General features: G+C 39.1%; 1 protein-coding gene across 13 annotated transcripts in view; it reads left to right on the top strand.

The window, feature by feature from the left end:
* The first annotated feature begins 2,058 nt into the window (after nt 1-2,058).
* DTNA (dystrobrevin alpha) overlaps nt 2,059-24,559 on the top strand; it is a 344,923-nt gene continuing 322,422 nt past the window's right edge. For 3 of the 13 annotated variants that reach the window (XM_048218534.2, XM_057313148.1, XM_048218536.2), the window contains exon 1: nt 2,076-2,264. The gene's annotated coding sequence lies outside the window, so the exon portion shown is untranslated. Of the gene's footprint in view, nt 2,265-2,691; nt 2,772-24,559 lie in introns of those variants that run through there. The other 10 variants (XM_048218552.2, XM_048218540.2, XM_048218549.2 and 7 more) reach the window with 6 other exon arrangements.

Genomic DNA, 24,559 nt, shown 5'->3' with positions numbered 1-24,559 from the left:
TGGGTCCAATCCTTGAATCTAATTTTTTAAAAATCCACTTTAAAAATCGACTCAATTTTTAAAATTGAGAACATTCAGGGCAGCCTCTACTGGACTAACACCTGGTGTCTCTGCCATCAAATTCCTATAAGCTTGTCAAAAGATAATTGTCTGATAGTAATAAGAAAGTTTATCATTTTCTAAATTTGATATCCATGCAGCAAAATTTGGAAAATTTTAGCATTCACTTGAAAGTTGATCCTCTTTTTCTTTTTTTTCTCTTCTTCTCTCCTTCTTGTAATGTCTTAATTCCCTTTATTCTCTCCTCCCCACCCACCTTCACTGCTTAGTTTTCTGCTTTCTCCTTGTCCCATTCTCCTTCTCACATCATTTCTCTTGGGAGTATTAGAAGGCTGGTTAGCTGTGGCATTTTCTGTTTTTTAAGATTATTTATTTATTTATTTGAGAGAAAGTGAGTGAGAAAGAGAGAGAGAGAGCACGAGCTGGGTGGGCAGGGGCAGTGGGAGACAAAGAAGCAGACTCTCCGTTGAGCAGGGAGCTCAATGTGGGGCTCGATCCCAGGACTCTGGGATCATGACCTGAGCCCAAAGGCAAATGCTTCACCGACTGAGACACCCAGGCACCCCACTGCTGCACTTTCTTATATAGACCTGAGCAAAAGCTACCCAAGAGTGTCCTCTGTGAGAACTTCCACAATATTAAAAAAAAAAAAAAAAGTCCCCATTTAGTGTTTATGTAGGGTGAGCATGTAGAAGGTTAAAGTGAACATATTACGTATTAGCCATTTAGATACTGTGGGGGTCAAAGGCAGACTGAAATATGGGGCACAGAGACAAAGGAAATCATTTAAACACGGAATGGAAATTAAGTAGGCAAAAAGAAAAGGGGTGTCTCTTGTACTTTCTTTGTGGTAGTTCACCAAATAACACCAAAAATAATAAAGCATTTCATCCGTAAATCATTCAGTATATATATCTTGTCTGAACAGCTAGATGTAAACTAATGGAGGGCAGGTCCCATGTCTCGAACTTCTCTATATCCTTGAAAACATGGCACAGCTCTTCACATACACCAGGCACTTAAAAAGAGTTTGGGTGAAGTATAGCAAATCACTATGAAACTGGTGACTACCCCTCAAAAATTGATTATAATTGCTTCATACTATCTAAAGGGTTTAAACAATGCAAATGAATAGGAATTCACACACAGACACACAGACAGATAACAAATCCACATACTCCCCGAAAGAAAATTATATGAAACCATGAAACTGAAGATAAACACAAATACACAAGAGAAAAATTATACAAAAACATATCCATGTAGAAAAATCAATTAATTAATTTGCAAGGTAGTTGGTAACTTAAGTAATCTAAGTTTCCAGGAATTGGTGAGAGTGAATAAGCAACCTGTGAGTAGCTGTGCAATTAATATTTATAGTGAGATATTGACTTACGTGTACTTGGATAAGTCGTGTTATCTGACTTATGCTTCATGCTTCTGTTTCTGAGGTGACAATACTATTTGCCTTCTCAACCACCTCCTCCGCAAAGATGCTCTGCAAATAAATGAGGTAATGTTTGGGAATTGTTTGCAGCTTGGGAAGGAAACCCACTGCATACATCTCAGGTGCTATTACTATTCTATATTCAAGCCTGGCATATTATTATTTTAAATTGAAATTGTACTGTTTGAATTCTTGGGTTCTGACCAAAATCTGGGTCAACGTAAGAGAGTGATTATTTTTTATTTTAATTTTGAGGCTCTGTTCGGATCCCTTGCACGTGTGAGGGAAAACTGTAGCAAATAAACAAAGCACATAAATCAAGCTTTGAAAGAGAAAAATCTCTCTCCAGAAGGATTTTTTTTTTCAATGAAGAGCATGAACACTGTATTTCCCCGGAGGAATATTTCGGTCCAGGAAGGAGGATAGTGCACGCAGTGTGAGTGTGTGTATGCGTTTGTGTGCGTGTGTGTGTGTGTGTGTGTGTGCTGTGCGTGCGCGCCCGCGGAGAGAGGGGCGGGGGAGGCGGATGAGGAGGATGAGATCATAGTTTCAGGATCCTCAGGAAACCCTGGTACTGGCAGCAGCCAGCCTCTGCTGTGCCCACATGACCCACAACTCTGGCAGCGGACCCGGCACTTCCAACATTATTAAATAATAAGAAAGCGGCTCCTACTCCATGCCCAAGCCTCCCTACAGACCAATGGACACCTTCTAAGAGTTTGGCGAGTCGGTGACTGAGGCGCCCGTCCATTCCAAGGTGTGTGCAAGGCGTTTTCCTCCCTGACAGCTCCGGGATGGGGGAGGGCGCGGGAGTGGAGGGGTCCGGGCGCCGGGCGGGGAGTGGGCGCCGGCCGAGCGGCCGCGCGGTGCCCCCGGCCGCCCGGTGCCGCGGAACGAGCGGCGAGGCGGGAGATGCACATGACGCGCAGCCCCAGCTGCGCAGGGACCGCAGCCGCCCACGGCGCCGGGGCGCGGGTACGGGCGGCTCGGCTGCCGGAGCAAGGGCAGGCGCCGCGCACCGGCAAAGTCAAGAGTGGAAGCGGGCGGCAAGCGCGGACTGGGGAAGGGAATCGCCCCAACGCCCACTCGCGGGGTTCCCACCTGTGCGCGGGCGCCTGCCGCCGCGAGCGCCAAGCATGTGCCGGGCGCCGCAGCCAGGACTGCAGCGCGGCGCCTCCCCGGGCGGCGGGCGGCGCCTCGGGCCCGCGGGGCGGCGGTAGCGGCTGCTGCAGGATGGCCGACCCGGGGGCGCGGGGCCGCGCAGGTAAATCTCGGCCTCCCGCGGAGGCCCGGCAGTGCCGCAGCCCCCGCTGTCGCCGCCGCGCCGCTCCGGGGCTCGGCGATGGCAGCCAGCTCCGTCGCGGCGCGGGTCGAGTTGTTTTTGTTGTCAGTGCTGCGCTCCCGGTCGTCCTCGCGGGCTGAGCTGTAGGGTGGCCACGCCACCTCCATTAGGGATGGCACTCACGTTGGGGAGCAGGCTGGGGGTATTGACCGGGAAGGCGGCGATGGGTCCCTTCCAGCCAGCGGCGTCTGCGCGTGTTGCAATGCACTGCGGTGCCCGGGCGGATGCGGAGTGGGAGTGGGAGTGGGCGCGCGGCGCTGGGGGCCGCGGGCGGCGGATATGGGCACGGGGGCGGTGAGTGGCCTCAGCTTTTAGAGCCTGTTGCCCATTTTGGAGTTTTCCGCTGGACGGAAGGCGGACGGGAGGTTCGTTCTGGTGCCTGGAGTGGGAGAGAGAGAGAGAGAGAGAGAGAGAGAGGTGTCAGTCAAAAGACCAAAGCCAAGGAGAGAAGAGGGGTGGCCCGACGGCGTGCTGGGCTCAATGGTACCATTCCTGGGGCTCAGTAGTAAAACTTTCCTCTTTGGCAGGCTTGGGGTACGACTTTGAGAAGAGAAGTGTGGAACTTGGGGGAGACATACTGGATGTACGCTTGCAGAGAAGCTTACCACCCTTAGGTTCATTCTTGCTCTAAAGAATGCTCTTTTGAGTTAATGTTTACGTTCAAATTCTCCTGTTTTCTATTAAGATCACTTGGTATTAATGTGTTTGTGTTTCCTTTTGAACATAACAGTAACCCATATTGTTGAAGTATGCATAGTTATGTTTCGTTTACAAAAAATACTTATTTTGCTTATTCCAAAGGTAGAAACTTTAGGGAAAAAACAGCTCTCCAGATGTTCCAGGCACAGTTCTGTGTGCTTTCACTCACTCAATTCTTACCGCAACATGAGGGGTAGTTAATAATATTGTCCACTTTTTACAGGTGAGGAAATCCAGACAGAGAGCTGAAATAACTTAAAGTCGTGGAGTTATTAAATGTTAGAGCCCGGTTGGGCTCGGTGCACATGCTTAAGCAACTCATATATTTATCTATCTATATGGTACCCCATTGTGCCTAAAGTCCTCTATGTTTCATATATTGACCACATTTCTCTACCAAAATGAACATCTTAACTATGTGCTCCACGTTGGACACAATTAAGGTTTTCTGATTTTTAATACTATAATTAGAGTAAATATCCTTTGACTACTTTTGTCGCAATTAACCAAGTTTCCTACAACAATTATAAACTTAAGTAGTATTTATCAGCAAAGTTAAGATTTTCAGCAGTGAAGATTAGCCGCCAAGTAAATTATCACAAAGCAGGTGGCTGAATTGATCGCTAGTTTGCACTTAACTTTAAACTTCCTAAGGTATTAATCTGGTCTTTGCTCAAAACATGGCCATCATTTTCCTCAGAACACCAGAATCTTTGAGCAAGTTTAATCATCTTTAATCCAGTCATTCTGATTAGAGGTTAAGCAGTTTTAAAAGAAGAATTTTGCAATTCTCTTTAAACTGTCAGTGATTAAAAGTGGGTTATATTTCGAGAGTGTTCATGTACGTCTTTACCATTTAGCCAGTTGTATGTGCTTTATACGAAGTTGCGTAGCAGTGAAGACTGAAATCAAAACTTATTAGTTCTAAGTTGAAATACTTTTAAAATCTCCGCTTGCTTTAAATGAACCATGATGTGAAGAAAGGTCTCAATGGGGTGAACTCCCAACTGCACAAATTTAGAGAATTGCTCTTCATTTGAGCTTATCATGGAACTCTCATAATATTCATTTTATTGGATAGATGTCTCTTTTAAGTCTTCATCTGTATTTCTTCAAGTAAATTTAATTGCTCCTTCACATAACCAGTTTCAAATTATTTTGACATTCATAGATTTCCTTAATTCTTGTCTCTCAGTTTAATTAAATTCAATATACATATTTCAAACCCACAATTATTCAACATTATACACGAAAAGACTAGAATCCAACTTAACTACATGGACACATGTTCTTTGGATATGAAAAAAAAAATTATCCCATTCTTCAGTGGTTAACCTCCTCCATACCCCCAAATTATGGCTTCAACTTTATTTTGGGATACCAGAGCAGGGCTGTGGTCACAATAGTTACATGCCGTCAGACACAGTGTTTTTGTTACTGAAATTGAATTTGAATTTTCCAAGTCTATTTATATGAAATGTTGATTGTTTATTAAGGCATACATTTTACAATACATAGATATGTCCTTTCTTACCTGACTCTGACCCGTTCCAGTTTTCTAGCTTCTGTTACTTATTTTAGAGAAAGCATTCCCTCGCTACTTTTACCTCACCTGGTAGACATGACATGACTTTTTCCTTTCAAGTTCCACACCTCTAGTCTTGGGAGAATTATAATATCTCTGCCTCTTGAGACCCCCTCTGTTTTGGGTGCCGGATGGGGAACTGGGGATCAGTAATGAGCAGAAAAATAAGTGGGCCCTGCCAACACAGGAGGTCAGACTTTAATAAAACAATGATACAAATAAATATTTATTTGCAAATTCAGGTAAGTTCTCTGAAAGAAAGAATTCTATAAAAATATGTAGTAAAGGATTCTGCACCAGACACAGGTCAGAAAAGGATGCCAAGCAGTCACATATTTGTGGAAGAATGACATGTGAGAAGGTGTTTACTAAGTCAGTTGTCTTCTTAAATGCGCTCATAAATCTTTTCTGAATTATTTTCTGAATCGGAGACCTTGGTCTCACTCAGGTTATGGCTACACTTCTCTATTCACCAGAAGCCATACTATTTCCCCTCATTATTCTCCTAGACACACGGGGAGATTTACAAAATTATCAATACCTTTTAAAGCATGTAGAGCACGTGCTGCCCTTATGTGGTTATTAACTTATGTGCGGAAAGTTATTTAAGTTTAGTGAAATATAGTCATTTTCTTTCTTTGCCTTAACAACTACTTCTGAATTTTGAAAAAGTAGTTGTGGATGTGTGTTTAGTTGTTGTTAAAGTGGCAGATTGTCTCAAAATAGAAATGCAATTGATTCATCACAGAGCCCCTAAGATTCTCTGCAGTGTCCAAGGGAAGAGAAGAGGCCCCAGAATAAGAGAGGTGGTATTAAGGGTTGAATATGCCGGGAACATACGTATTAACAATTTAAAGCAAGCATAGTAACTACATTTATTGAGTAGTTACTGTGTGCTGGGTATTCTGTGGGCTATAGATAAATTAACTTATGTATTCACGATAGCCTAGAGGTCTGCATGTATTACCCATATCCCCATTCTATAGAACAGGAACTGAAGCATGAAGAGAGCAATGATCATGGCCACTGTCACATAGGTAGAGATAAACCCTAAATTCAAGTATTCTGATATTGTAGTCCACACTGTTAACTGTTGATGTGTAACACCTAGTTAATCATTTTACCAAAGCGTTAAATTCCCATCATCATTGAAAATAGTTAGCACCTCATAATTTGATCCTTTGGTTACTTTTCCCTTAATAAAAATCAGTGGGAAAAAATAGAACTTCCAATATGGCAATGCTTTTTGCCCCATATTTTACAGGCAAAATATACATAAAGCAAGAAGAGATAAATGAATTCCTAGACAAAGACTGGAGACCCCAAAATTATGAGAAATTTCTCATTATATGTTATATATTTTTAAATTCAGAAATAGTCATTTGAGCCGCATTTGAAACTATTGAAATTTTTAGCATCAAGGGTATATACTTCAGCATTTCAAATAATTAGGGAATTATCTTTAAAAGCTGGAAGTTGTGTGACCATTAATAAGAATTTTAAGTCACCTGTTTCACCTACCCCCAATGTCTGTCCAGAGTATGCACTGCAAAGAGGATAAAAAGTATGACATAAAAACACCTGTTGAATTGTCTTGGTAAAATTTAAGACCCAGTTAATTTTTACACTGGGATCTTCTGACATGACTCGTAGTAATTGTTATGATAAAAACTTAGTAATTTTGAATATTATCCAAATAATGCTAATCTAAGACACATGGGGGTATATTATTAGCGAAGTGAAGTACTAATTGGTTAAGTGTACTAATGCATATAAAGATCTTTGCACAGTGTCTGAAAATGTTAGCCAATGTTATTTCTCCCTGAAAATGATGGGTAATCTGCAGCTGATATGATTAATGTTAGTAGTAACCATGAATCACAATTCATACATAGAACACATACACAAGTATGTGACTCCTTTTTTTGAAACTGTTCGAAATGCTTAAGGTGGTGTATACATTTTCCGTTACTCCAGTATCCCTATCAAGAGTGTGATACATTATTTCTCTGTATGCTCAGTGTATGCAAAGCTTGATTTCATGGAATAATTAGTAAACTATTGCTCTAATTTATGCCATAAGGAAGAGCTGCAAGACTTGATCTGACTGTGTGTGTGTTTGGTGTTATCAGAGTGGAGGATGACATCAAGCATACCAACGAACAATTCATTAACTGGACTTTACAATTTGACGTCCTATGGCAGAGAGTTTTGTATGTTTGATGTAAATATAAAATATATCAACCAGTTATGATTGTTTAGGTTATGCAATCATAACAAACAACTTTAAAATCTCAGTGACTGAAAAGAACAAAGGTTTATTTCTTGCTAATGCTACATGCCCATGTTCATCAATAAAAGACTATTTTCCATCCCCCTCTCTTAGAGATTCTTGCTAATAAATCCCCTGTCATCCAAACATCCTCATCTCTCATCAGGCACATGGGAACATGGTGAATCACCCACAGTTTTTAAAGGCTTCTACCAGGAAGCAAGACTTGCCACTTTCACTCATATTTCATTGGCCAAAGCAAATTATACAGCCATTCCTAAGCGGAAGATGGAAGAGAAGGGCAATCCGATCCTATGGCCGGATGGAAGAACAGTGCGATAGGAATGAACACATTAATGATTACCATAAAAAAATCAGCCAGTTTCCTTCAATAGTTTTATCACCTAAAGATGACTTCTGATTTAATGTAAAGTAGAATCAACAATAACTATATTTTAAAACTTCAGCACAGGAAGGGAATTCCTACATAAAATCACCAGCAAAGAAAGTAGAGGCTAAACTTGTGAAATGGATGCTATCCCCCTCTTTCATTAGGGGTGTATTTAGTCAAGGAGTGGTCGTAAAGCTATGGTTTATTTTAGATGAATGCATGATGTAGCCTACCTGACAGTAAGCGCAAGCCAAGAACAGTGCCAGCGCTTGCATACAGCACCCAAGCTGTGTTTTCTGAACACATTTGATAGCATCAACATGGTAGACAAAGGAGAACAGTTATGTATGTATCATCTTTGTCACCTGCACCAAATGAACAAAAGTTACATATGTGCTATTGTGTATTATTGTAAAAAGTAATACAGATCAACATATAAATAATACTGCGTGTTTAGTTTAAATGTCCAAACATAATTTGAAAAGCTAGAATATATCTAATCCACATTATTTAATTAAACCTCTTATTTTGAAATTGTATGCCATTGTAAGAAATAATACAGAGAGATCCCATAGTCATTTTTATCCAGTTTCCCCCCAAACAAACAAACATTAGAAAATGGGCAAAAGACATAAAACGACATTTCACCAGGAAAGATATGTAAGTGGCAAGTATGTACATGAAAGGATGTTCAAAATCATTAGCCCTTAAGGAATGCAAATTAAAATCATGGTGAGATAATCACTACACACCTATCAGAATATTCATTGCAAGTATATAGAAATTTACTGATTTTCGTATGTTTATTGTATCCTGGGAACTTGCTGAACTTATTAGCTCTAAATGTTTTTTTGTGATTTCTTAGAATGGTCTATGTAGACCACCATATCATCTAAAAGGACAATTTTCTTTCTTTCTATATGATTAATCTGTAATCCTTTGTTTTCTTTTCTTACCTTATTGCACTGTTAGAAGTTCCAATATTATGCTAAATTGAGGGCTGAGCGTGAACATTCTTACCTTGTTGCTGATCTTCAGGAGAAAGCATTCAGTCTTTCATCATAATGTATATGTCATATCAGCAATAAATTTTTTTGTAGCTGTTCTTTATCAAATTGAAAAAGTTCACCTCCGTTCCAGTTTTTTCTGAGTGTGTTTATCATGAATAGGTATTAGTTTTTGTCAAATGCTTTTTTCCCCACCAAATGATATGATCATTTAATTTTCCTTCTTCAGCCTGTTATAATAGTAGAGTACATTGATTTTTGACTATTGAACCAGTTTTGCATCCCTGTGATAAATCCCATTTAGCCATTGTGTATAATTTTTGTACAATCTATTTGCCAATATTTTGTTAAAGATTTTTACATCTATATTCATAAGAAATACTGGTCTATAGTTTTCTTTTTTGGTGCCATCTTTGTTATTGATATCAGAGTAATACTAGCTCCATAAAATGAGTCACAGTGTCTTCCCTCTTCTATTTTCTGAAAGAGATGGTGTGGAATTGGTATTATTTCTTCCTTAAATATTCAGTAGAATTTCTCAGTGAAGCCATCTGGTCTGGGAGATTTCTTTTTTAGGTTTTTCTTTTTAGTTATGAACTCAGTTTCTTTAATACTTGTACAGTGTGCTCGGGCTGCCATAACAGAATCCCACAGACTGGGGGCTTAAACAACAGCAATGATTTTCTCATGGTTCTGGAGGCTGGTAGTCCAAGATCCAGGGATCAGGAGGTTTGTTTTCTTCTCAGGCCTCTTCCTTGGCTTGCAGATGGCTGCCCTCTTGCTGTGTCCTCACGTGGTCTTTCCTCTGTGTGTGCGTTTTTGGTGTCTCCCTGTGTGTCTGAATTTACTCTTATAAAGACACTGGTCAGGTTTGATTAGGACCCATCCTAATTGTCACATTTTAACTTAATCATCATTTTAAAGGCCCTATCGCTAAACAGGATCATAATCTGTAGTGTGGTTAGGACTTCAACATACGAATTCTGGGAGGACACCAATGCAGCCCATAACGATATTTTATAGGCTATTCAAATGATCTGTTTCATATTATGTAAGTTGTGGTCATTTAAGTTTATTGAGGAATTGGTTCATTTCATCTAAGTTGTCCGATCTATTTGTGGAGAGTTGCTCATAATATTTATTTTTGTTCTTTTGATGTCTGCATTATCTCTAGTGATACCCCTTGCTTCATTCTTGATGTTGGTGAATTGTGTCTCCTCTCTTGTCAGTTTTGACAGAGATTTATCAATTTTATTGATCTTTAAGGGACCACATTGTTTCATTGATTTTTCTTTATCTGTTTTGTATTTTTCTTTATCTGTATATGTTTTTCTGTTTTCCATTTCATTGATTTCTGCTTTTATAATTATTATTTTCTCCATTCTGTTTGCCTTTGGATTATTTTTCTCATATTTTTCTATATTCTTGAGTGGGTGTTTAGATTACTGGTTTTAGGTTTTTCCTCTTTCCTAATGTATGAATTTAGTGCTATAAATTTCCCTTTTGGCACTGCCATCATTCCGTTGCACATTTTGTTAAGTTGTATTTTCATTTTAATACTGTTCAAGCACTTTTCAAAATTTCCCTTGAGATTTCCTCTTTGATCCTTGGTTTACTTAGAACTGTGGTGTTTAGTTTCCAAATATTTGGAGATTTTTGTTGTTATTGTTTCTCTGTGTTTTTGGTCAGAGAACCTTATTTTCTGTATTGTCTTTCTTTATTTTGGTCAGAGAATACACTCTGCATCATTCTGATTCATTTAAATTTGTTGAGGTTGATTTAATGGCCTGAAATATTGTTTATCTTGGTATATTTTCCATGGGCACATGAAAAGACTGTGTATTTAGCTGTTTTGGGGTAGAATGTTCTATAAATGCCCATTTAGATCCTTTTGGTTGATACTGCTGGTGAGTTTTGTATCTTTGCTAATTTTCTGCATAGCTGTCCTATTGATGAAAGAATGTGTGAGGTCTCCAATTATTATTGTGGATTAGTCTACTTCTTTCATTTCTATCAATTTGACTTTACATATTTTGAAGCTCTGTTGTTTGGTATATTTATATTTAGGATTGCTTTGTTTTCTTGGTGTATTGATTCTTTTATCATTACATAATATCCCTCTCTATATCTGGTAATTTTATTTGCTTGTAGTATACTGTGTCTGATATTAACAGACACTCCTTTTTTTCTTTGATTGATACTTGCATGATATCTTTTTGTCTATCCTTTTACTTTCAGTCTGCCCGTATCATTATATTTGATTTGAATTCCTTGTACATATAATGTAATTGGGTCATATATTTTAATCCACACTGCCAATATCTTTTAATTGATGTATTTAGATCATTTACATTTACTATAATTATTGATATGTTAGGCTTATGTTTACCATTATATTTTTTGATTTCTCTCTCTCTCTCTTTTTTTTTTACTTTGAGGTTTTTTCCTTGCCTTTCTGTCAGTGACCTGAGCTTTTCTAGAATTCCATTTTTATTTGTCTATAGGGTTTTTAAATGTATCCTTTTATATGTCTTTTAGTGATTGCTACAAGTATTACATCATACACACACACACACACAAAATTTTTCACTGTCTACCGCTATTGTCATTTTACCAATTCTAGTGAACCATAGAAATGACTTCTTTTTACATCCTTTATTCTCTGGCATTTATAGTACAATTGTCAAATGTTTCCTTTATATGAATCACACAGTGTTAACATTTTTGCTTCAACAGTCAATATAATTTAGAAAGCTCAAGAGGAACAAAAAGTCCATTATATTTATCCACATATTTTCTTTCTTGATGTTCTAACATACCTTCTTGCATTGCTTCCTTAGCTATATTTTTAGAGCAAACCAGCCTCCTGGTGACAAAATATCTTTGTTTTTCTTCAACTGAGAATGTCTTTATTTCCCCTTCATTCCTGAAGGATATTTTAATTGGACATGGGATTGTAGGTTGATAATTTCTTTCAGCACTTGAAAAATGTGCCACTTTCTTACGGCCTTCATGGTTTCTGTTGAGATATCTGTGATTCATCTTGGTTTTCTCCTATAGGTGTCATTTCTCTCTTTTTCTTTTCAAAACTTTTTTTTAACCTTTAGTTTTCATAAATTTGACTATGTTGTGTATTGGCATGGATTTCTTTGGATTTATTCTGTTTGATATTCAGAATTATTCAGCTTCTTGAATCTGTAGATTTATGTCTTTTGTCAAACTTGGGAAGTTTTCAGGCATTCTTTGAGTACTGTTTCAGCTCTGTCCCTTTTCTCCTCTCCTTCCAGGTCCCAAAGACATGAATGTTAGATCTTTTGTCGTAGTACCATACTGTATTTGTAAACTGTGGCTGCTATAACAAATTTCCATAAACTTATTTTACAACACACATTTACTCTTTTACACTTCTGGAGGCCAGAAACCAGAAATCAGTTCCATTGGTTTAGTCAGGGCTGGTTTGTTCTGAAGGTTCCGTGGGACAATTCATTTTCTTGTCTTTTTTATCTTCTGGAGGCTACCAGTATTATTTGACTCACAATTCCTTCTTCACACCAATCTAATCTCTTGCTTCTATAATCAAAGCTCCTACTTTCTTTGCTGTAGTCAAATCTCCCTTGACTCTCTCTTTTAAGGACAACTGTGATTACATTAGGATACATCTGGATAGTCCATTTTATTCTCCACATCTCAACCTCTTTAATTTAATTCCATCTACAAAATCCTTTTTTGCCTTATAAGCTTCCAGGAATTAGGACCAGACTGAGTATCTTTGAGAGCCATTATTCAGCATACTGTACACACAGAGGCTCTGTTGTTTCAGTCTGTTTTCTCTGTTGCTCAGACTGAGTTATTCTAATTATTCTGTCATCCAGCTCACAGATTCTTTCCTCTGTCACTTCCATTCAGTTCTTGGGCCCCCCCACACAATATTTTTATATCTAGTCATTATGGTATTTTTTTAGTTCTAAAATTTCCACTTAGTTTTTTCTAATGTGTGCTTTTTTTTTTTTTTTAGCTGATACTTTTTACTTTTTTGTTTCAGGTATGTTCATAATTGCTCATTGGAGTTTTTTGTTTTTTTTGTTTTTTGGTTATGGCTGCTTTAAAAAATTTGTCAGATAATTCTAACATCTCTCTCTAATCTCATGGTTGGCATCTATAAATTGTCTTTTTTTCATTCAGTTTCTAATTTTCCTGGTCCTTGATATGATGAATGATTTTCAGTTGAAACCTGGCCATATTTTTATTATGTTAAGAGACTCCAGATCTTATTTAAACATCCTGCTTTAGTTGTTTTCCTCTAACATCACCCCGGTGGGCAAAATAGGGATGGTGCCACCTCATCCCTGCCAGGTGGGAGAAGAAGACCAGGTTCCTCACCTGGTCTCCCTTGTCACATAAGGGAGCTCCACATTACGGTGGGAATTGTGAATTCAGGTTCCCCACTAGACTTCACTGATACCTTCCTGGCTGGGAATGGTAGAAGTGCCTCTTTTCTCTTCCCTATGTGGAATCCAAAGACAACATGGGGACAAGAAGGTGGTCTGATTACTCCTGGGCCATGATGACAGTCCTGACTCTCCACTAGGCCTCCCATGACACCACTCAATGGAGATGGGGAGGGGAGACTTGGCATTGCCAGGTGGGGGTAAAAGTTCAGCCTCCCCACATAGTCTCCACTGACAACCTAGTAGGGGTGGAAGGTGGGGAGTCTTATTACCACCTGGTGGGAATGGAAGTCCCAGCTCCGTACTTGGCCATTACATTGATGAAGATGAGGAAATATGGGGGTCCTTTACAACCTGGTGAAGGTGGAGGTCTAGGCTCCCTACGTAGCCTCTGTTGGCATGGTTGTGGTAGGACTACATTCTTTTTCTGTCTTAAATGTTGGAATAAAGCCATTATTATCTAAATATTTTTAAAAATTTATTGTGTTGCTCCTTTCCTAGTACTTTGGCTAGGTAAACATGCTTTCATTGGCCTCCTTTTTTTTTTTTTTTTTTTTTTCTCATCTATGTCTGTAGGCATTTCTGGGTTTCTAGTTTCTTTAGTTCCATGTTTGGGATACATGAAGCAATACAGAAACCCAAGGGAGTCCTTATTGGGATGACTGAGGGCCCTGAAACCCCTAGCTGGTTTACCTTCTCTCCAACTTTCAGAGTCTTTGTATGCTTATATTATGTATAAGGTCAAGGCTTTTAGTTGTACTAGTGGAAGGAATAGGGAAAATTACTTCTACTCCATCTATACAGAAATCTAACCCACATTTTTTATGCAAGTGTAAACTGAAAAATATCACTCAACATTGATTCTCAGAGGATGATGGGATTAACTGCTGCCCTGTTTCTGAATAACAAGCACTTGACAGGTCAGTGGGATGAGGGGGTACTTGGACAGTGATGCAGACAAGAACACAGAATATTCCATCAGTGCTAAGGTTCAGGGACCATGTGAAGGTACTCTTACTCCTCCAAATCAGTGCTTTTTCCTCTCCTGGGAAACCATTACTGCAGGCTGTAGCAAGGTTGGAAACTTGTACCATTCTCATAGACTGTTTTTGTGGCAGAATTCTGAAAAGTCACCATCCCAGCCCCTACTGTATTCTCACTGAGTGTTCTTTATTTCCGGGAACATTATCCATCTGAAATGCAGTTTTGAATCAGAAAGTGTGTGGGAAAATGTTGCTAAGCTAAGAAGGAAATAGTGAACACAAAATCTGTGTTTAAATTCTGGGGAGCACCTACCAGCAAGCATTCATGTTAATTTATTTTGAGGTAAAATTATACATTAAAAATAAATGTATTGATTTTGTCAGGTTGTTTGATCACTGCTCAGTAGATTAAGTACAAGAGATGAGGATAAGAATTTTCTGCTTGAAACCAATGTTCTGAGGAATAGCAGTTGACAGGGAGGCAATCACAAAGAACAATGGTCCAGGGAGACTCTTCCAAAAAACAAATCAAGTTATTGAAACTGTATTTAACCCTGAAGTTCCCACTGCACTAGACCAATGTTCCTTCAAGTGTGGTCCTCAGACAGGTAGTGTTGGCACAGCCTTGGAAGTCTCTGTGAATACAAATTTCGAAGAAACTCTGGGGTTGGAGCCTAGGTAACCATTGCAGAGTACAATAAATTTAGGCTTTTCGTGATTCTTAACTCACCCAGTTTAGGTTTTTGGAAAATTTATTTATTATGTTTAACATTTTGTGTGCTTTAATCAAAAGTATTTTTCAAGTAAATATAGCAAAAAAATTAAAAATTTATTACCAAAGCAGTCTCTTTAGTTACATATGCCTTAATGATTTCCACAGTTATTTTGCATCTTTAACCCAAATCGTCATAACTGCTCCATGTCTCATCTTTCTGGTCGAAACCATAAATTAAGTCATGCCTACACTTCCCTGGCTTTGTTTCTCATAGCTGCCAAGTCATACATTAATGGATTTTCTTGGCAGTTTTTACGTTCTTTTCTAGAGCTGACACAAGTCACGAAGATATTTGGAGGCAAGGGTGGGGGCGTCTCTGCATCATTTGAAGAAGACGCATTTTAGGAGATCTTGTCACACAATATTGTTAGAGACAGATGCATATGCAGATGTCCAGACCTGTCATTGTCATTACCACATCAGCTCTACCATGGGGGATTCACTGTCTACTGCAGCCTGGCATTTTTCTCTGGGGTCATGTGAGATCAGAGAAAATCTTGGCTCCAGGGCCATCCTGAGGAAAGAGAAGCTACATTTTGAATAGAGATTTTGTACTTGGGGTACAGTTACAAACCCCAAGATGGGGTAAAACAAAGTCAGTAAGAAGCAAAAGGTTAGAAGTTTAAATATATATATATCTATATATCTATGTATCTATATATATATATATATCTTGTTATTGTAGTAAAATCTAGATAGGCACAGATTTGAGAGATCATCTCTGGCTTCTAGTCCTAAATGTGGTGCAGTTTTATTTTTAGGACAATATTAGATTATTTTATTCTTTCAATTAGCAATTTGATAAACACAGAACATAGATTAGAACATAGATTTATAGAACATAGATTTGAGTTCATAAATTTGACTTCACTTAATATCCACCACTTTTGATTGCCAGTCTTCACTTTTTATTACATTTTACCATGTGTAATTTTTAAGGTGAATTTTTGAAGTTCTAGAAATCATAAAGTTCAATTCCATAATACCCTTTACTCCATATATCTTTTTAAAGGTGTCCTTGTTCTTGAGGAAACTAGGGAGATGACTCACAAACAATTCATCTGCTTTTGATTTGAAATAAGACACATTCTTGGTTCAGAAAAATATTATTCTCTTATCCTTTAGTGGCCCCACTACCAGTTGTATTATGTTTTCCATCCCTTCTGTTCCCTTTGTGCATTCAATCTGATTATATTTCTCATTTACTCATGTTGCTTGGGTGTTTAAATGGTTGTGTCTCTGCTATGTTTTGGGGATAAGACTTTTCCAAATCTTCATTTGGAAGTGTTTGTTAAATAACACCATGTGGACAGGTTGGAGGAACCATTCCTTTTTAAATGATGAGGCAGATGTTTGCTCTCACACGCTCTTCTTTTATAAAATAAGGGCCCCCAGTTCTGGTGATACCAGTCAGATGCCTTCTTTCTTGAAGGAACCACTTGGCTGGCTTTTTAAAAATGTGGTAATTAAATCATCACCAAAATGCTTAGGTAAGGCTTAAATATGGAGAAAAACAGTTGTTGCAGAATAAACGGGGACAAGAGAGGGGGGATTCAGAAAGGTAAGAAGTACACATCATCTCCTGTGTGGGCGGTCATCCAGATTTCCCCCTACAGTGTGAGCTTCTATTTATAAGCACAAAATGTGTCAGGTGATTTGTTTTCCATATGCAGATAAATTCTGCCTCTTCCTTTTAACCTAGACACTGTAAAAGTAATATTTACCCTTAGTATGTATATAAAATACTTTCTGTATTATAATGCTTAAACCCCCTTTTTCTGTTGTTTGTGGGTTTTTTCTTTTTTTTTTTTTTCATTATTGGTTCAATAATGTTTTTTCTCTTGTGCCTTATTTTCTGGGAGCATGTGACATAACTGTAAATTAAAAGTTCTTTAACTATCTCTCATACTTTAGATAGGAGGTTGAGAGTTCCTCCATATTTATACAGTTTGAATCTTTGTATTAGACAAGGAAGAAAAACAGCAGAAATGAACCCAAAGCAAGTGGTATTCTATCACCAATATGCGTGGACTGGTTCTAAAGGCAAATAATCCGACTTCACCAGCCACAGTAGGTTAAGGGAAAACAATAGCCCTGTGATTTCCTGTGAGTGAGTGTGTGGGAAAGTGTGTGGGTTGGGTTTTAGGGTTGAGGTTCATGATTAAGGGGGGAGAGAGTGACAAATACTAGGACTTCACTTCTTTCTTCGCCATAATCCTGCCCAGCTATGAACAGATGATAACCTAGGCCAACTGTCTTTGTTTTTCCCACTACTTTATTCTCTTCATCTCCTTTGTTTTGATTGTGTTTGTTTGTGGTTTGTTTTTTTTTTTTTAAGATTTATTCATTTATTTGAGAGAGAGAGAGCATGAGCAGGAGGGGCAGCGGGAGAGGGAGAGAGAATCTCAAGCTAACTCTGCGCTGAGTGCCAAGCCTGATGTGGGGCTCGATCTAAGAACCCTGAGCTCAGGACCTGAGCCGAAACCAGGAGTCAGAGGCTCAACTGACTGCACCACCCAGATGCCCCTGTTTGTGTTGTTTTTGTTGTTGTTTTTCTCTTAACTGCCTTCTTTCCACACCCTCAGCCAGCATCTAGCTGAGTCGAGTGGTCATGCGAGGAGACTCATGGCTGGCACTGTAAACCTAGAGACATGTTAGTCTCTCTGGCCTGTGCTTCTCCAGGCTCTCGCTAAGCCTGTGATGAGACTGTATCTTCCAGTTTTCTCCCTGTGTTCCATCAGTCATTGCACATTACTTATTACTCCCTTGGATTTGGTATTTTATGTTAGTCTGTGGGAAAACCAGCCCTTGTCATAATTCATACTCACCATGCCTTCTATTTGCCCCTCTGGCTCCATGTGGTTATGAAACTGGCCATTTTTTTAGAAGTGTTTCTCAAAATATGTTTAAAGGGCCACCTGCCTTAGAATCTTTTGGGGTGTTTGTTAAAAGGATAGTTATCAAAACGCCATCCAGACCCATTGGATCAGAATCTCTTTTTCTGACTTTAGGATTTTAAGGTAAACCCTAATTCTGGGGTTAGTCCAGAGCTGTGCTTCCCAAACTAGGGTAGCTTTTTATTTTTTATTTTAATTTTTTAAAAAGATTATTTATTTGACAGAAAGAACACATGTGTGACCATGAGCTGGGGAGGGGGCAGGGAGACAGAGGGAGATGGAGAGGGAGAAGCAGACTCCCCACTGAGCAGGGAGCCCAATGTAACATGGGGCTGGATCCCAGGACCCCGAGATCATGACCTGAGCCAAGGCAGACACTTAACCGAGTGAGCCACCCAGGCGCCCCTACGGTAGCTTTTTAAAATTTAGCTTTTTAATATCCGTTCAGAATGCACGGATACCAGCTGCAAGTTTGTAATTTGAACAGTCTGATGTGAGACTAGCATGTACCCGATGTGAACAACTGGAAAATGAACTGTAGAAATCGGAAGGATGGGAAGGAGGTTGGTGTTGACAAAGAAGCATTACTTTAATGGATTCATCAAAGTCTGGGGATTGATCCTCATTTATAAATTCAGAAAGTGGATCTTTCTTCCAAGGACATAGTCACATTAACCAAGTTTATAGAGACCAAGCTATAAATAGGGATGCCATTTTTAGAATTATCATTGTCACTAGGACCTGCATGACCAGGGCCTTCTTGTCCTCTAGACAAGAAAGAGGGAAGAAAAATTGTCATCATAAGTTTACTCCTTGAATCTGCTGTCAGGCTATGGAAAATTAGTTGAATGAAAGTGGAAATACTAAAAAAGGTACTGTGTGTCAGGAAATCTCCTAAATATTTCACATTTGTGATTTCATATGATCCCTCCCAATAGCCCTTTCTGTGGTATTATTAGCTCTCTGTTCTAGCTGAGAAAGACATAGGGGAAAAGATGCTACGTAACTTGCTCAGTAGCACAGAGCTACCAAGTGCTAGAGCTGAAATTCCCAGGCTCTGTGACTAAGTTATGTGAAAAAGAAAGAAACGACCAGATCCCTCTAGAATCCCTTAGCCCGTGCCATCTCAGCAGGGGATCAAGTGGGGACAGAATAGCTTCCAGGTGGTGGAGAAGAAAGGAACGTGTGAACCACTGTCTGGATAGAACGCTTTCAAGTCATGAGTAATTAGATGAGCAGCCCCCGGGTGGATGAAGAGCAATGCCTTTGTCAGACCTTGTGGTTTTATTTAACCGACGGCTCTATGGTTGTGATTAAGTGACAGATCTACACAATCAGGTTCTACTCTCAAATTGTGTTTTTTAAAAGATGTATCACAGCCATATAGAAATAGCTAGCCATAAATATTAATAAGTAGTAATATAGGCATGTTTAAATATAGTAGACAAGTTTGCATATATCAGCCTCGTGGGTGTCCCCAAGTCCTGAGGTAACCTTGTCTCAGAAAATATGAGTGAAATTGGCTAGAACTTCCACTAGCTCCAACTCAAGCATATTTCCTGTCCTTTTGGGAGATTTTCACGGAGCTTACAGTTCCCTTGTGTCTCTCTGTACTGAGCGTCTGCATCTGTTGAGCGCCCGGTCACCACTCAGGGTTTTGTCTCCTAAGAACAGTGCCAGCTTGCACAAGAGGTCACCCTGCTGTGTGCCACCCTCGATCCTTTACTCCCCAGAGGATCCCTGGCTCCAGGCTATGTGTTTAGCAGATGTTGTTGTAGGACTCAGACAATAGAGTTGGGGAGTGGAACAGAACTATTGGATACCCCTTGTATTAAAACTTCCCCAAACATTTCTGGAAAAAAAAAAAATAAGAGTCCTAGTTTGTGTTTTTAACTTACGCTCCAGCATCTCACCAGGTGAGAAATGGGGTTATTTCTAAGTGCACATATTCATTTCACAGTGGCAGACGCACCCTGGTAAATCATATTTCTGTCTCTCTATATTCCCCAGTTTATCTGCTAGGAGCTCTCTATCAGTTTCTTAGGTGCTATTGAAATGTAACCCTTCCTCCTGACAGGAAAAGCGAATGGCCCTCTCATCTATGAAACAAATGTCTGCCACCAGCGGTCCCTGAAAACCCCTTGGCACATACAAATGTTGGTGAATCCCACAGACAGATAGCACAACTGCCATGTATGGTGTTGGGACTAGTACTTTGAGACCATTTTAAGTCAGAGTGCAACCCTGACTCCATGCTGGTGGTGGTGTTACCATTTTTACTGAAAGGTACTGGTGAGAAGTATATAATCTGCCGAGAGGGGATTTCTTACCTTAGGGCTCTAGGTAAGGAAAACCCGCTCTGTCCTTGAATGGACACCTTTCAGAGGCAAGACTAAACTAAAACAATTCTTTCCAATCGTGGAGATGACTAGTATCAATGCTTAGATAAACATGTTTTGCATCATACAGGTTATGGTTGACCTGACTTTGCATATATGGTAGAAAAAAAAACAACAACAAATTTTCCACTGTGAGGAAAAGTAACCACTGCATGAGGGGATACAAGCTAGCAAACCAGCAGAGAAGAAGGACATTTGTTTCACATAAGATGCGACTACTGCTATACAGTGAATGACGTTTACTTTTGTGATTTAATGATTCATGGAAAACTTTAGAAGTTGCTTAAGATTGGTGGCAAAAGTAACAACCACATAGTTTTGGATTGTCTATGTCTTTAGACAAACACAGCTTTTAGAGCTCAGTTTATTTCCAAGAAGGCTTTTGCCTCATATCTCTTAACACTGCCACAATATATATTATTGTAGGCTAGCCTGTTATACTAATCTACACATCCATGATTCCAGAAAACACTGGATGAGACGGTTGCAAACTCCAAAGGTAAACACAAAGCTTAACAAATATACATAGTAATTGTGACATCAAATTGTTGCAAAATTTAAGACTTTATATGGTCAAAGCCTGTGTTAGTCTTTACCTAGTGATAGACTAGGAGTAAAATGCCACAGATCTCAGAGGCAAAAAGCATATCTTCCTGCTCACATAATATTCTTTAGCAACACCTGAAATGTTACCGCGGGTCTGCCAGAGGCTGAGCGGACAACTGAATGATTTGCTCTAAGTTCTCATTAGGGTATCCATCAATCTATTCCAGGGTGACATCCCAGCCACCCAGGTAACTCAGGATGGGACTGGAGGAGGGTGAACCTGGGCCACACAGAGCAGGTGCCGAAACACCACCCCCTCATCCTCAGGGAGCTGACATTCTATCTGGGAGACGCAATTAAGAAGAGAAACGATCAGTGAAACAACATGATATAAAGAAAGGTTAATTTGTTTTGTTGTGTGAAATGAGAAATAGGAGAAAGCAGGTAGAAATTCTGAGAAGCAGGAAGGTAATTGGGAGGTATGTGACAACGTCTCAGTACCTTTCTGTGGCTAGAAATCCACAACTGCATGAACAAGTGGATATCACCATTGACTACTGCCTGCAACCCATCCCAGATCCCCGCAAGGCAAAGCAGGCCTCCCAAGTCGCTGGACTCCCGTGCAGTGAAAGAGACCACGTAGGAGTACAAAGATAGTAGACATAAGTCCCGGTGTCCACTGCAAGAGTTCATGCATCATGCTTACCTTTGTTTCTGTAAAGGAACTAGGAAAGAGGAAAGAATGATATTCTTAACTTAAGGTGTGCACAGTGGAAGCCAGCTTGCAAAACAGTCTTCCCACATGGTTTCTCATTTCTTCCTCACATGAATCCTCTGAATTAATGATTCTTTAACTCCTGATAGGCTCAGAATTGTGATTTGTCAAAATATCATGCAGCTAGTAAACGACCAGGCAAGAACTCGAGTCCTACCTGGGTGCTCCCAAATTCTGAGTTCTTTGTCCACACCACAGTGTTTGAGTTATAACTGCTGACAGGAGAGATTCTCCTCCCTGTAGTGGACTGGGGGAATAGAGCCAGAAAATAAAACCTGGCCTATGGTATGCACAGAAATTCTAAGTGGTCAGAACACCCTTCACAGTGGGTATTTAAGGACTTTAAAAGGTTGTTCTGAGCTCTCACAGGATTTTATTAAGATAAAGAATCAATTTCCATTTTCAAGGAAATCTGTGAGCCTATGATCTTTGTTCTAATCCCATATAAAATCAGAGAGAAGTTGGGAACCAGGATCTCTGTATATCATATTAAATAACATATAGAATATACATATGACAGCATGCATCAGAATCACCCGAAGGGCTTTTGAAAACAGATTGCTGAAACAGTTTCTGATTTAGTAGATCTGGGATAGGGGCTGAGAATTTGCATTTTTAACGAGTTCCCAGGTGATGCTGATGCTGCTGGTCTAGGGACCATGCTTTTGAGAGCCTTCAGTATAACATGTGAGGCCCACAGTGAACTACACTGTATTAAAAAGTAACTTTTTAAGCATAATGTCTAAAACTGCCTTAAAAAGGAAATGGGGTACCAATGTGTACCCAAAGAGGCTATGTTTTAATAGTCCATGAAATTACCCTGTGCCGTGCATTGATAATGTGAAGTGTGGGGATTAGGGGGGTAACAGTGGTGTTCATGGGGCGTTGATTACCCTAGAATACATGTTTATTAACTTGAGGGGTGTTTGTTTAGTAATTCTGCCGTTAGAGTAGACTCCCTTCCCTTTGCTTGATGCCTTTTTTAATTCTTGCTCAAAATAACCCAAAACAGCTGGTTCAACTCATTCTATCTACCTGCTTCTACCCTGAATTCAGCTCTAACCAATTCATTCCAAATGGGATTTTTCCACTTATGTTGCCAGCGGGTTCCCTGGTTTTGTTCACTAGTTAGATGGCAAACTTCTTGAAGAAAAGACACTCTCAGTCTGTGTTTGAATTATTGGTTGGCTAATTCTGATGGTTTCTAATTGTTGTTCAGGAAATCTGGGTTATTGTGCTCCTCCCACTTCAACCTCCTATACAGACCTTTCCTTGAAAAACAGAAAAAACAAAGCACTACAATATGTAAGGGCATGAATTCCTCAGTTATTTTAAAATTACTTGCACACATGCACATAGACACAATAGAAAGTGTCTTACTATTCCACAACCATAGTTGTATTTGTGAAATAAGCCTTGTCTTCAATTATATTGCACGTTGTCCTGTTCACTAGAATGGACTAAATGTGTGTCACCTTTTTTCTCTGTTACTTGTGTTTTACTGTTTTTACTTGTGTGTGTGCGTGTGTGTGTGTGTGTTTAGGTCCATGTAATTTTACTACATGGGTAGATTTGTGTTGCTACCACTATAGTCAAAACAGAGAACATTTCCATCACCACAAGGGTCCCTAGTGCTGCCACATACATTCCCCTTTCCATGGCCCTCTCCCTCCCTCCTTCCCCAACCCGCGAATCTATTCTTCATTTCTTTAATTTTGTCGTTGCAAAATATTATGTAAATGGAATTGTATTTTATGCAACTTTTTGATGTTTTTTAAAAGAAACTCAGCATAATTTCCTTGAAATTCATCCAAGTTGTTGCATGTATCTGTAATTTGCTTTGTTATGGTTGAGTACTGTTCCTTGGTATGGTACATTCCTTGGTATGTTATGGTATGAGTACTGTTATGGTTGAGTACTGTTTGAGTAGTGTTTGTTTAACCATTTACCTGTTGAAAGACATCTGGTTTGGGCTTTTTTTCCCCAGTTTTGGCTGTTACAGAATAAATACGCTATGAGCATTCATGTATAGATGTGTATGCAAATGCAAGTTTTCATTTCTCTAGAATAAATGTCCAAGAATGCCATTGCTAGAGGTTTAGTTTTATAAGAAACTGCCCAGCTGTTTTTCTAGAATGGATTTTATGTTCTCACCAACATTTCAAGACAAGTTTCTCTGTTTCCTCACCAGCATTTGGCATTATCCTTATGTTTTATTTTAGCCATTCTGATAGACTTGTAGTGTTTTTATCTCATTGTGGTTTTAAATTGCATTTCCTGGATGACCAACGATGCTGAATATCTTTCCTTGTGCATATTTGCCATCTGTATACCCTCTTCGGTGAAATGTCTCTTCATGTCTTTTGCCCATTTTCTAATTGTATTGTTTTTTAATTTACTGTTAAGTAAATTAAATTTAATTTACTGTTAAGTTTTGAGGGTTCTGTATGCTGTCTGTGGGTTGGATATATAGCATGCAGACATTTTCGTTTCATCGAAAGCTTGGATTTTCATCTTCTTACCTGGCTCTTTCATGGAGCAAACCATTCTAATTTTGATAAGGTCCAGTTTATAAATATTTATTTTTATGAATTATCCTTTTGGTATCAAGTTTAAGAACTTTTTACCTTGCCCAAGATCCTGAAGATTTTTTCCTGTTTTTCCCTAAAAGTTTTGAATTTTACATTGTACTTTTAATTCCATGATGCATTTTGAGTTCATTTTTGTGTAACACGGTTTAGATTGAGGTGCCTGTTTTTGCCTATGAATGTCCAATTACTTCAGCAAATATGCCTTCAATTTTGACATTTTTTTAAATTTAACAAACGTTATTGTGAGAGGCTACCATATATGAGATACCATTAGGTAGTAAAGACAGGGAAATTCATAGAATATGGTTCCTGAGTGATCTTGTAGTTGGGGATGTACATAAA

This window comes from Ursus arctos, unplaced genomic scaffold, assembly GCF_023065955.2.
Source record: "Ursus arctos isolate Adak ecotype North America unplaced genomic scaffold, UrsArc2.0 scaffold_17, whole genome shotgun sequence".
NCBI lineage: Eukaryota > Metazoa > Chordata > Mammalia > Carnivora > Ursidae > Ursus > Ursus arctos.
Note: the sequence above shows the minus strand (reverse complement) of the source record. Positions and strands in the feature narration are given on the sequence as shown.